We start from the raw sequence: 13995 nt of genomic DNA, 5'->3' as shown, positions 1-13995 counted from the left end.
TGCTGCAGATTAAGCCCATTACTGCTTTTCCTATCTTCACTGGACATGGAGAATAATGCTTCAAGTCAGAGATGCCTAAGAAATTACTTTAATTATTTAAAACAATATAAACGAAAGGCAGATACTGCTTTATCACATTCATTACCAGCAGTTCCTCTCATATACTAACAGAGAAATGTTTTTACTGAGCTTTAGATTACAAGGATAATATTGTTCTGTCTCTCTTAATTAAAACAGCATGTTGTTTAATCTGCTTAAGGAATTAGTGACTTTTAGCATTTAATCAGAAGGCTTTCCATAAACCGCTTTTACCAGGAGTTTTGGGGAATGTTCACCACTGCAAGTAACAGGGCTTTGTGTTTTTATATTAACTTGTTTAAAGCAGTGACTTTTTTTTTGATAGTTCAGTATTCTTAGTGAACAACTCCACAATCACTCAAGTAATGCAAGCCTGAACGTACAACATGTACTCAGGAAAGTACAAAGAATAAGTTACTTGAAGAGCGTCTCTCTCACTGAGGTCCTCTTGAAAAAGAAAGCATTTAAACAAACAGCAATTTACAGAGCCAGTAATTTGCTCTGCTTGCACTACTGTTGCTAATTGTTGGACATACTTTTACTTGGATAAGAATTTTTATTTCCCTGTAGCCCGTGTTCTTTGTCTGCCCCAGACCTGCCTCGGCCATAATGCTCTGATGCAAAAATAATAGGGTGAAGTTCTTTGGCCTGTGTCATACAGGGGGGTCACACAAGATGATTAGAATGACTCCTTCTTGCCTTAAAATCTGTGATCCGATGAACAATTCTGTGTTTATGACACTACCCTGGCTTTTGGTGAAAATAACTTTTTAATGTCAGAAATGAGACATTAGGGAGCAGTCCTCCATCAGTGCATGTGTAGAACTCTTCCTGTTGAAATCAATCAGAGTAAAATTCAGTGGCAGTAGGTAGCCATATGCTTTTGCTGCATGATCAAGGAACAGAAACTGAGAAATGTAGGAGGAAACATGTTTAAACCCAACAAGCTGCAATAGATAATGATTAACACTGTTTTGTTTTGTTTTTCTTGTTTGAATATCACATCAGTAAGTTTCCACCCACAGTTAAGCTCCTGTATTTAAAGGACAAATGCATACTTAGAAAGAAAGAAAAAAGCTATTTCCTGTGAAGTAGCCTAGAACACCAAGGCAGCTCATATTTTCAAGATTCTTTTGTAATTTCTATTTTTTAGGCAGTCTTGGCCAAATTTAGTCCTGACGTAACTCCATTAAATCTATTATCCCCAGAATGAATCTGGCACCTGATTTCTGTTCTGTGTAAAACAGAGATAATGTTCCTGCATTGCTGAGCTCCACCTTAATGTACTTTTTACATCATGTCATCTGGATAATTAAGTCCAGTCTTTGCCTTCAACATAACCATATATTTCTGCCTTATTCTGTTTTATGACATCTAAATTATTACATACACATACACAAAATGAGAAATGCAGTTCACTTTCCTCAGTTAAATTTGCTGTATCTCATTAGGTTTATTGGAATGGAGTTAAACACAAGAATACCCTGTTAATTTGTTAGTCCAGCCCCTCACCCCCACCCCAAACCATCACAGACCCACACGTTCCATACTCTATCTAGAGTGCCCTTAGAGCTAAATGTAAAAATATTTTGTTTTATTTCAATCTGCATCTAATGAGAAAGTTTTATAAGTAAATTAGACTGGGCTGGTAGTTTCATATGTAACTTTGTATTCCTTACTGGAAGACAAACTGCCCATTGAGCCTTGTATCGGTTAGTCATTCATTATGTGGGCACTGAAAGCAAAGGTTTATCACCCGAGGAAGGGCAACAGGGAAAAGTTAGTTAAGTACAGTGCTTTTTCTGTAAGACATCCAGCTTCAGTGTTCAAATAATGAATGTAAACTGTGCATTCTGAAACTCATTGATTGTTCCTGTCAGTGGTACAGTACTTATGACAAAAAGATCCAGCATTAGTGTTTCACTAATTTTCATTATTTCTCCCAATTTTTTTAATTGAATAAAAATGCTGGGGTTTGTATGTAAATTTGAAGGGCCAAATTCATCAGTGGTATAGGTGGATGCTTCTGCATTGAAGTCAATGTTTTATATCTGCTTACACCAACAATAAATGTTGCCTCTGGCATATTTTTGCATAGAAAATATTCTCTCTTTCTTTAATAGTAAAATGCCTTCTCTTTCTTCTCATAGATAACCAACTGATCAGGCATACATGAACAACATTACCAAGAAGACTCCCTCACATAAATGAATCCTACAGGTAGGATGCTAGATTTTATTAATTTTATGAATACATTATGTATGAATAGTGCTAAATCAGTTATATCACAGTAAAATACCTTGGTATTGGGCCTCTGTAAATTCTAATACTGGATTTACTTAGTATTTCAATAGCTGTTTTTAATTTTCATTCTCTGTAACTTTATGCCCATGTTTCTCTCTCTCTCAAAATAAATTGCCAAGAAAGTTAAGATCCTAAAGTGACAAACATGCAAACCTGGCAGGGGAGTGAAACAGAGTGTTCAAGAGCCATGAAACTGGCAGAATGAAAGATTGTCATTTATTAGCTTTCTTTTGTTGAGAGAGGAAGAATGGTCATGTGATACAGGCATTAGAGTGGGACTCAGTGTGTTTTGGGGTAAATCACTTATCACTCTGTTCTCAGATCCCCATCTGTAAAATGGGAATAATGATACTTAAATATTTTTTTATCCAGCACCTAAATAGATAAGTGCCTAAGTTCCATTTTCAGTGACTCAGGCACTTGGAGACTTAGGGCCAGATTAAAGGTATTTAGGTGCCTAATTCCCATTGGACTTTTAAGCGCTTAAGGCTTGGCTGCACAAAAGGAATTAGGCACCTAAAACAGGGACTTGGGTGCCTAAGTCTCAGTTTTGGCACCACTGCAATGCACAAAATTCTCACCTAAGTTCCTGCTGTAAAAGTTCCCCTGAGACCCATGTTTCTGTTTCTGATTGTGTGCACTGCTGCCTCCTGCTAGGCATCCAGACACCTATCTTCTGCCTCAGCCCCGGAGCAATTCACAGACCAGGGGAAGTCCAGTGTTTGGCAACCTTAATTCTGAATCAACGAAGTTGTGGGGAGGGATAGCTCGGTGGTTTGAGCATTGGCCTCTTAAACCCAGCGTTGTGAGTTCAATCCTTGAGGGGGCCATTTAGGAATCAGGGGCAGAAATTGGGTGTTGGTTCTGCTTTGAGCGGGGGGGTTGGACTAGATGACCTACTGAGGTCCCTTCTAATGCTGATTTAAAAAAAAAAATCTTAACCTTACACATAACCCAATGGGTAGGGCACTCACCTGAGAGGTGGCAAGTCCCTATTCAAATCTCTTACCCATCTCAGGTGGAGGGGGAACTTGAACTGGGCTGAAAACTATGAGGGAGCACCTGCCCCTAGGGATTCTTGTTAAAACAGCATAGGTACCTAACTGCAGGGGAGGGTTCACAGCTGAAAATTGCTAGCAGAGTTATGCATCTCTCTGCAGCCTGGACTGAGACGCCTATTTCTGTGAGAGAGACAGGATTTCAGGTCTTACTTTCAGTTCCCTGCAAGTCAGCTTAGCTGCAACCTTGGTGATCTCCAATGAGGGAAAGTCGGTGTTCTCTAATCCAGGGGTTCTCAAACTGTGGGTCAGGTCCCCTAAGTGGGTCACAAGGCTAGTGATAGACTTGCTGGGGCCTAGGGCTGAGGCCAAAGCCAAAGCCCGAGCCCCACCACCCGGGGCTGAAGCCGAAGCCCAAGCCCCATTGCCCAGGGAAGAAGTCCTTGGGCTTCAGCTTTCCCCTGGGGCTGCAGTGCTGGGGTGGGCTCAAGCTTCAGTCCCCCCTCCTGGGGTCATATAGTAATTTTTGATGTCAGAAGGGGTGTCACGTGCAATGAAGTTTGAGATCTGCTGCAGTCTCATCCAATGGTGGTTCAGTTTCTCAAAGGTATTATTCGTCTCTAACCTCCTGTTCCTTTGTATGACTTAAATGCAACACTGGCATCTCTTATGGACCCGCCATATGAACCTTTAGCTAATTGCTCTCTGGCTGACCTTTTTCAAAAGATAGCTTTTCTCATTGCAATAACTTCACTCGGAAGAGCTTGAGAAATTCAGGCCCTTATGTCAGGCCCTCTGTATGCCCAGTTCTTCAAAGATAAGGTGGCCTTAAGGCTACCTCCTGAGTTTTTGACAACATCTGTATCATCCTTTCATCTGAACCAAATGATACACTTACCTGTATTCTTCCCAAAGCTGCATTCCAGTAGTGAGGAACAGCATCTTCATAAGTTAGACAAGAGAAGAGCATTAGTTCTATTAGGTTTAGACAAAACCAAGCCCTTTTGAGCATCTCCTTTGCCTTTTTGTTTCATATGCTGATAGAAAGAAAGGCTATGCAGTTTAAGCACTGGCTATTTCCAGGTGGATTGCAGCTTGCATCACAACAGACTATTGGGTAGCATAACTTCCTTCTCCAGAAGGGCTCTTAGCTCAGTCCACAAGAACACAGTCTAACACAGACATATGTAGGGCCGCTACATGGTCTTCCATAAGTACCTTTTCAGCACTATGTCATCAGATTGCTTCCAGGTATGGTGCAAGTTTAAGAGAAACAGTTTTGTGATCACTATTCGGTTAGATCCAAACCCCACTTCCTATCTGAGCTGCTTGGAAGTCACCTGAATGGAATACATGTGTGAACTGTCCCCAAGGGTCGGTCCTGGGTGCCCCAAGGGTTGGTCCTGGGGCCGGTTTTGTTCAATGTGTTCATTAATGATCTGGAGGATGGCATGGTCTGCACCCTCAGCAAGTTTGCTGATGACACTAAACTGGGAGAAGTGGATTGATACGCTGGAGAGTAGGGATAGGATACAGAGGGACCTAGACAAATTAGAGGATTGGACCAAAAGAAATCTGATGAGGTTCAACAAGGACAAGTGCAGAATCCTGCACTTAGGACAGAAGAATCCCATGCACTGCTACAGACTAGGGACAGAATGGCTGGGCAGCAGTTCTGCAGAAAAGGACCATGGGGAGAAGCTGGAGTTGACAGTGCGTCCTTGTTGCCAAGAAGGCTAACGGCATTTTAGGCTGTATAAGTAGGGGCATTTCCAGCAGATCGAGGGATGTGATCATTCCCCTCTATTCAGCACTGGTGAGGTCTCACTTGGAGTACTGTGTCCAGTTTTGGGCCCCACACTACAAGAAGGATGTGGGAAAAATTAGAAAGAGTCCAGTGGAGACCAACAAAAATGATTAGGGGGCTGGAGCACATGATTTATGAGGAGAGGCTGAGGGGGACTGGGATTGTTTAATCTGCAGAAGAGAAGAATTAGAGGGGATTTGATAGCTGCTTTCAACTACCTGAAAGGGAATTCCAAAGAGGATGGATCTAGACTGTTCTCAGTGGTAGCAGATGACAGAACAAGGAGTAATGGTCTCAAGTTGCAGTGGGGGAGGTTTAGGTTGGATATTAGGAAAAACTTTTTCACTAGGAGGGTGGTGAATGGGTTACCTAGGAAGGTGGTGGTGAAATCTCCTTCCTTAGAGGTTTTTAAGGTCAGGCTTGACAAAGCCCTGGCTGGTATGATTTAGTTGGGGATTGGTCCTGCTTTGAGCAGGGGGTTGGACTAGATGACCTCCTTAGGTCCCTTCCAACCCTGATATTCTATGACTCTATGAACTGCTCAAAGAAGAAAGAACAGTTACTTACCTGTAGCTGTTCTTCAAGATGTGGTTCACACATATTCCACAACCCTCCCTCCGACACCTCTGCATTGGAGTGTCTGGCCTCATATTCTGGTGCAAATGAACTAAGGGAGATTGGGGTGACGCTGACATTAAATAGCCGTGGAAGGACCCAGAAGGAGGCATACAGCACGTGTGCTGCCCTGACAGGTATTGCTACAGAAAATTCTCAAGGCATGCTGGGTGCACACACACCTGAGTGGAATACATGTGTGAACCACATTTCGAAGAACAAGTTACTATACATAACCGTTCTTTGAAATCTGCTCTCTTGATACATTTATGGCTAGGTATGTATTTAGTTTTTAGTGAAAAGAGATATTTTAAAATAATGTGTTCTTGATAGAAGTATTATAGACAACGGTTGGGCCACAAACAGTAAGCAGTGGGCAACAGTGATTAAGTACAGGCATCATAACGAATGGTGAATGCTTCAGTGTTGCTTGGAAATGGGTGCTTTGTTGCCAGCACTCCCTCAGGTAGTAATACAGATGTCAGGATAAAGCTGCTTTTCATGGTGTTTAGCCATATGTTATGAGCCCCAGGCAAACAACAAGGTTCTCATGGTTCTTTAAGAGTCAGTATTTTGGAAACCTGATCCATAAAACAGGACAGCTAATCATCTCACACTTATATACAGTTTTCAAACTTAAAATTTCAATAAAAAATGATTAATTGATGTGAGAGCATGATAAAATTGTGCTATAAGGACTGCACAGTTTCCTACCATTCTTCGTGGAGTGACTTACGGTACTTATATATATGGAAACACATACTAAAATCAATGTATCCCTGGTTCATTTGAGACAATTCAGTCTGTTGCCTTAACAAATTCTTCCCATCAAGTTCTATATTCCATAGTTTTGATTCACCATTTCACCAATTTATCCCATCAATACTAGCAAGTTTCATTTTTCCTATAATCCTATAATTTTTCCTATAATCCTTGGGGTCTATATAGAGTGGAATGGTTTAAAGCAAAGCAATTTAAATCACCAGTTTTGTCATGATTTAAATCAGCAAGAAGAAACCCTAATTTAATCTATCAATTTTAATTTGGCTTGTATTTGTATTTCAATTATTTTCCTAATCCATCCTGTTTCATATCCTGTGTCCATATCCTAGTGGCTATTACTAGATGCATCAGAAGAAAGTGTAAAAAACCCTGATACGAGACTATTGTAAAAAAAAACAACAACCATGCTGTAAGTTCCTTCCTAACCTCAAGCTGTTAATATTTGCTTATATCTTGAAGCAAGACCGTCTATATCCTGTATATTATAACTGCAGATATTCTTGTTAACCATATGCAGATCTAATCCTTTTTTTAACCTTACTAAGTTCTTTCTCATGGTGATATATTTTGGGACAGAATTCCACAGATTAATTATAAACTAGGTAAAAACTCATCACATATCCTTTTATTAGTTTTAAATTTGTTATAAACAGGAGCTCCCACTTGACCTGTTCCTTATTTTGTATATACTTCTAAAGTACCTTCTTATTTCTGATTATTTGGATTCACAAGCAATGAGGAGTTTGACAGACCAGCTATATATTTGCTTGAAGTACATTTATTTTCTGTAAAAATGGCATTTTGGGGTTTCATGCTTAATACTTCTAAATAAGTTCTGTATCAAATATGCTCTGTTTACAAGTAAAATGATGACTTTTTAGTTGTCAGTCCTAGGATCTGAGTGGAAATCTGGTTCTTTCCGACGGGTACATCATCATTTATACCTTATAAATTATAACTCAATTTATACCTATGCAACCAAATTGTCTTTAGTAAGTTTGCCCAGCCATACCCAATTAACTTAATAAACAAACCTGTGGATTATGCACAAGAAGAAAGAATCTAGCTTGCTCATTCTCTTTTATCAGCCTGTCCAATCTGCAGAGCTCACAGGATTGAAAAGTACTAAGAACATTTTATTTTCACTAAATTCAGCAGATGAAACTGAACACGGAGCATATCTACTGCATAAAACGGGTCCATTATTAACACAGACACTTTACACAGTAGAACACTTTAAATAATAACCATTTACCATACGCACCCTAGCGATATATTGCCCTCTAGCTCACTCTAGTGGATCATTCCAGTTGACTAATGCTTCCAGGACAACAATTCCAGATAATGAAACAGTGATACAGCCCAGGTCTCACTCCAGTGAAGCTTATTGTTATCTGTTTTTGTTGCAAACACAGCAGCAAGATGTGGACAGACACATGGATAGATTTTAAGCAGCAGGCTGCAACTTTATTAAACTTTAACATGGGAGGGGCACTACTCACCCATATTCTCCTATGCCAGGTGTTTAATTGGTTCCAGTTGAAAGGTTACAGGGCTCCATACCATATATCCCATAATTCAGGGTAGGCTCTCCTCAGCCTACACACAAGCCTCAGCTCTTTCAAGACCTAGCACACTCCCCACCTCGAGGGGGACAGAGGGTGCATCAGGGTGCGGACCTCTTCCTGCAAGAGCCACGACGTCTCACCCTATCCCAAGACCCCCAGGTCTTTCACTTCTGGGAAATGTTCATTTTATTTTCTTAACTGCACTGGAAACCGGCTGCAGGGAGCCCCAGCCATGATGCTTGATATCACAACTCCTGCCTCATTCCATTCCCTCACATCCCATAGCCATATATCAACATCTTCATCTGACAGAGCTATGCCATCATCCCTGAAAACTTCCAAACAATTGTCAGGGATGTCCCTGTTCTGTATCACCGAACTCCTGCTGGCCAATGGAGTGAGTTCCAAGAATCTGTTGTCCTGAAATTGAGAGAGAGCATTGACAATACCATTATTCGCTCCTGAGACATGCACTGTGTGAAAAAGGATGTTAAGCCTCAGGCAGTGTAAAATGAAAGCCCCCAACAGCCTCATTACCAGTGCAGTCTTAGGCCATGGTTACACTTGCAGGTGTGCAGCGCTGGGAGTTACAGCTGTCTTCGTACAGCTGTGTAAGGAAAGCGTGGTGTGTGGCCACACTGACAGCTACCAGCGTTGCAGTGTGGCCACATTTGCAGCATTTTCAGCGCTGCTGGGAGTGGTGCATTATGGGCAGCTATCCCAGCGTTCAAGTGGCTGCGACGTGCTTTTCAAAAGAGGGGTGTGGGGTGGAGTGTGACAGGGAGCGTGCGGGAGCCAGAGAGAGTGGATTTTTGGAGCCGACACTGTGTGTCAGCTCCCTGCCTTGCAAGTTCTAAGGACTGGAAGATACACAGCACCAACCTTCAATCATTTTAAAACTTTCGACCCCTTCCCCCACCCCTCTCTTATTCACTAAATGCAAATAGCCTTCAGACCACATAAGCAGCTGTTTCAAAACGGACCCCCCCCCTTCCCCCGCTTCTCTCCTCAAGCAAATTATCTCTCTCCTCAAGCAAACACTAGCTGTGCACATTCCAAAGGAATTCCCCTGCTTGCCTCTGCTCCAGCAAACAGTAGCTGTGTTTGTTTTTTAGATAAGCAGCTCCGGGAGCCCGGAGTTCACAACAAAACAAAGAGAGGTATCACAACAAGACAAAGAATGTTATCTGGTACTTAAAGCATTATGGGATGGTTCCGGAGGTCAGTTACAGCGTAGTAAGATTAATCACTGTTTACACTTGCTCCCCAGCGCTGCACTCGTTATACCTGAGACAGATCAGGTGTACGGCCAGCGCTGCAGCCAGGGAGTTGCAGCGCTGGATGTGCCTTGCAGGTGTGGACAGTTACTAAGTTGCAGCGCTGTAAACCCACCACCAGCGCTGCAACTCTCCAGTGTAGCCAAGCCCTAAGCCAAGTGTCGGTTTACAGCAGGGGTCGGCAACCTTTCAGAAGTGGTGTGCCGAGTCTTCATTTATTCACTCTAATTTAAGGTTCCGCGTGCCAGTAATACATTTTAATGTTTTTAGAAGGTCTCTTTCTATAAATCTATAGTATATAACTAAACTATTGTTGTATGTAATGTAAATAATGTTTTTAAAATTTTTAAGAAGCTTCATTTAAAATTAAATTAAAATGCAGAGCCCCCCAGACCGGTGGCCAGGACCCGGGCAGTGTGAGTGCCACTGAAAATCAGCTCGCGTGCCACCTTCAGCACACGTGCCATAGGTTGCCTACCCCTGGTTTACAGTATGAACCACAGCTTGTGTTATTGCACCAGAAATGGACATTTTTATTCTGAAAGTTTTCTCCCCAAATAGTGACTGCCACTAATATAGGACAAAACTTGAGGAAGGTGATGTCCTTTGTAATATTGAGAGCCATTCAGATTTCTGGTCACCTCTGCGCATACCCCTCTCCTTGAAAGTAAACCCCTAAACCTATGTTTCCCAAGGCGTCGGACTGTACCTACAGCTCCATCTTGAGCAACATCTCCAAATACCATGTCAAACCCTCATTAAACTCTTCCGGGGACCTTTCCCACACTTCTAAGTCTTCTTTCATTTCCCTTGTCATTCTGATAAAATGGTAGAGTTTTCACACTCCAGAGGCAGATGCCAGATGGGTACAAAATGCCTGACTGGCAAGCAAAGTTTTGGTGCCCCATGATCAGCTGTAGTTCCCACAGAGTAATTTTCTTTGCTCCTTTGAAAGCCTGTATCAGCACCCTGACTGATTGCAACTTCTCTGTAGATAACATAGAGACACTCTGAACTGAGTCCTGGTCAATGCCCAGGTATGTTAAACTTTAGGCAGGGCCTTCTGGGGTTTTTTTAGTTCTTCTTCTTCCATCACAAGGAGGACCTCGAGGTGCTCAGCTAGGTTTTGAAATGCCTGAAGCATGTACTTGCAGTTGCCTGTCACTAATCTTCCTGCAAATAAATTGTCACGGCAGTGCAGTGAGTGATGCAGGCCAGTCTCATACATCACCACCCACTCCAACATGGAGCTGAATCTTTTGCAAGTGTCACATGACACGGAGAACACCACAGGCTTGGCTTTATCAAAACAGTAATGATCTTCAGACTGAAACTCAAGCACGTCAAAGTCCCTGGGATGCACTGGTAGCAACTGAAATGCAGACTTGATGTCACATTTTGCCAACATTGCCTCAGGGCCACATTCCCTAACCATGGCTAGCACAGTATCACATGACAGGTATCTCACTGAACAGCTGGGGGTCAATATAATCATTTATCGATGAGCCCTGACTCGGATAGGACAGGTGATGGATAAGCCTTTGCCTTCTTCAGAACTGCACCCAGGGAGATATGTGCAATTCCCTCAGATAGGGCTTGCCACTCTCCCTGCTGCCACCTTCAAGGTAATCTTTGCCCTTAGTTTAGGCTCGAAGCCTTTAATGGATTTAGTTGCTAACTTTCACATGGTAAATAAGCACCCCGACTTTCACAATAAGCCAAAAATCAAGCTAATCCCATTTCAAAACAAGGCCTAAACAAGCCAATCCCTAACAACCCCAACAGTCTATGTGACTAGATCCCCACCCCCAGCCTGCAGTCTGGGACTGTGGTGGATCTGCTGTGCACCTCTGACTCTCTCCCCACCCTTGCCTCTGCTTTCCCCTTGCCCCTGATTGCCCTCCCCTTTCCCTTGCTTGCCGGGAGTCAATCAAAAAAAAAGCAACAAGCTACAAGCCAAACAAGCTACAAGCAAAAAGTAGCCAACAAACAACTCACAAGCCAATTAAGCCAAAAATAAGCCCAATTTCTGTGTCTTTTTCCATTGGTTTGGCATTCTGATTTCAAGCGCTCTGCCTAAGAGTGGCACCTCATACCCTCACCTGGGCTTTGAAAACCACCTGATAATCTGTTCCATAAATAAGCTGCATCTTCCCCCCCCCCCATAAACCTGTATCTTGACTGGAGAAGGAGCCTTTTCCATGATTATTGCCTCCACCTGTAGCATCTCCTGAAACACTAATCCCCTTTCCTACTGCCCTGTTGGAGCCGCCTTTTCCCCCCACAACAGAAGAGTGCACTCTGCTGACCCCCACGCTTCATACAGCGGCATTTGTACCTGCACTGGGATCGAAAACCTCTCATCATTAAATGCAAAAGCACACATTGGCTTTTATAGCCGCCTTTGGATAACAAGGCTTTGGCATTGTCCACCTGCTATCTGTAAATACCAGCTGGACAGGGTGATAAGAAGTCATGTGCTCCAGTCAAAATTCCCGGTCTGTTTTACCCCAGGTTCCTTTGCTGCCCTTTGTCTAAATTCTTGGTCATATCTTAACCATGCAGTCCAACCATGTAGCACAAGCCCTCACTATTAAGTTCTATACTGAAATAAGGAAATATGCATCTTGGGTTGCTCACACAAATTATACTCACATAAATGCGAAAGGCTGCAGACAAGTTCTCAAGAGTTGGAGGCATCTTAGATCTATGGGGTTTGTCCTCATTTTTGTGCATTTTGCCCCTTTCTTCTGTCTGCTCGTCCCTGAACAACAAGGTAAATAAATCCACAAATTCCCTTTTCCAAATCTTTTCCTTAGCCCCTTTAGATAGATGATTCTTGAGTAAGTGATTGGATCCCACATAAGCTCAATGGGCATTAGCTGCCTTGTCTCCTGCCCGTGTTTCATTAGGAATGATGCCCTTTGGAGCCAGGGTGAAGTCCCTCTCTAATTGCTCCATATTCCAGTGTGGGATTTGAGTCCCACCCCTAAACTTTGACCGTGTTACTTCCTCATCTGAGAGGAGCCCACTCTTGTCAGGCAGGCTATCCAATTTATGGGCCACCAATGCCAGTGACTTTGCCAGGTCACCCCATATCCTTTAGGCGGTGCATTTTGAGGGAGGAGGGACCTGGGTCACCACCCTTCCCCAAGTGCCAAGGTTTGCAATCCCTCCTTCATTATCTGCAACCTGCTGGCGAACTCTCACCTCCCCCCATGCCCCGCTGCATCCTGAGGATGCCTGTTGAGTTCTTGGCAGGTTATGGAAGTGAGGCGCAGGTCCAGGGTGACTCATCCATTCTTTGGCATCCTCGTCCACCTCAGTGAGGCTTGGACCCTAGCTAACCTTGAACTCAGACCCTGAATCCATCCTATGGACCTCCCTGTATGAGGGGTTCACAATCCCATCCCAGGCATTCTTCTGGTTCACCACTATCCTGAAAAAAGAACTGCCCCGGCCAAGGTCCCATGTCATGCCCAGCTTCTCCCCTCGGTGTGTGATTCTCTTTGGTGCCTGTGGCAAGCCATTGGTCCTCACCTGAACTCCATTCCTGCAAAGATGGAGCACATCCTTCCCCATGGGGCTGCGATCCCAGGCCCACAATTCCCTGGCAAAGCTGTCTGGGTGAACCCTCGCCCACCTCTGAAGCCACCATTCTCAGTGCCTGCATTAGGACAGGGCTGGGTCCCTGTGGGAGGGTACCCCTACCACCTATGTCTGCTGCTTTGCCCCAAGGGGAGGGTGGGAGGAACGGACCAAGCATTCTGCCTGGCTCCTGCAGAGCAACTCCTGGAGCAGGCACCTGCAGTCCACCTGTACCCTTGGCCAAAGCCTCGTGAGCCCCCCCCCCCTCCCAGAAATGGGGGTGGTGTAGCATGACACAAGGAGCACTCTGCTCCCCTGGTGGCCACAGGATGCCCATGGCCTCTCCTCCCATGTGCAGGGAGAGGAGTGGGAGCCAAAGCAACAGACCTATCTCCCACAGGGCCACCTGGTAGCAGAACCACATGACCCCCGTGCCCGTCCCCAGAGAATAGTGGAAGGGGTGGGAGGGCTTCCCCACCCTGGCAGGGCTACCCAGGAACACAGGGCCCTTCCCAGCCACTATAGAGGCATCAGGTCAAATCCTGAGAGCTGGGGAATGCTGGCCAATCAGCACCCCTTCCCTCCAGCTGGCCAATGGAAGCCAAAGACTTCCGGGGGGAGAAGCTCCTTAGAGTCTCTTCGCAAGTGCATCCTTCCCTGCTGGGATTGTCCCCTTTCACCACTGACCCTAACAACTTCCCCCACCAGTTGAGGCAGGTGGGTGGCACCCAAGAAATTCTGTCTCTGCACAGTAACCTGCCTGAGAAATGAAGCAAGCGACATTGCAAATACTGGGAAATAATATCCTGGGTTGTGCAAGTGAACTAACAATGTCCATAGTAATGGAAATTTGTTAGGGAAAGGTAGAATACACTGGGTCTGCCTACCATCAGTGGGCGGAAAGCTTCCTCAGATTCTAAGTTGCATTATTCCCTCTGTGCATTAATACATCCTTCCTCTGCCTCATTTATATAGAC

General features: G+C 44.0%; 1 protein-coding gene across 14 annotated transcripts in view; it reads left to right on the top strand.

Moving 5' to 3' along the window:
* The window catches only part of PRLR (prolactin receptor), a 275125-nt gene that overhangs the window by 211486 nt on the left and 49644 nt on the right, over positions 1–13995 (top strand). For all 14 annotated transcript variants that reach the window (XM_045020949.1, XM_045020951.1, XM_045020955.1 and 11 more), the window contains one exon: positions 2229–2298. The gene's annotated coding sequence lies outside the window, so the exon portion shown is untranslated. The remainder of the gene's footprint in view (positions 1–2228; positions 2299–13995) is intronic.

This window comes from Mauremys mutica, chromosome 6, assembly GCF_020497125.1.
Source record: "Mauremys mutica isolate MM-2020 ecotype Southern chromosome 6, ASM2049712v1, whole genome shotgun sequence".
Taxonomy (NCBI): Eukaryota; Metazoa; Chordata; order Testudines; family Geoemydidae; genus Mauremys; species Mauremys mutica.
The sequence above is the reverse complement of the archived record's forward strand: the minus strand, read 5'-3'. Positions and strand labels throughout refer to the sequence as shown.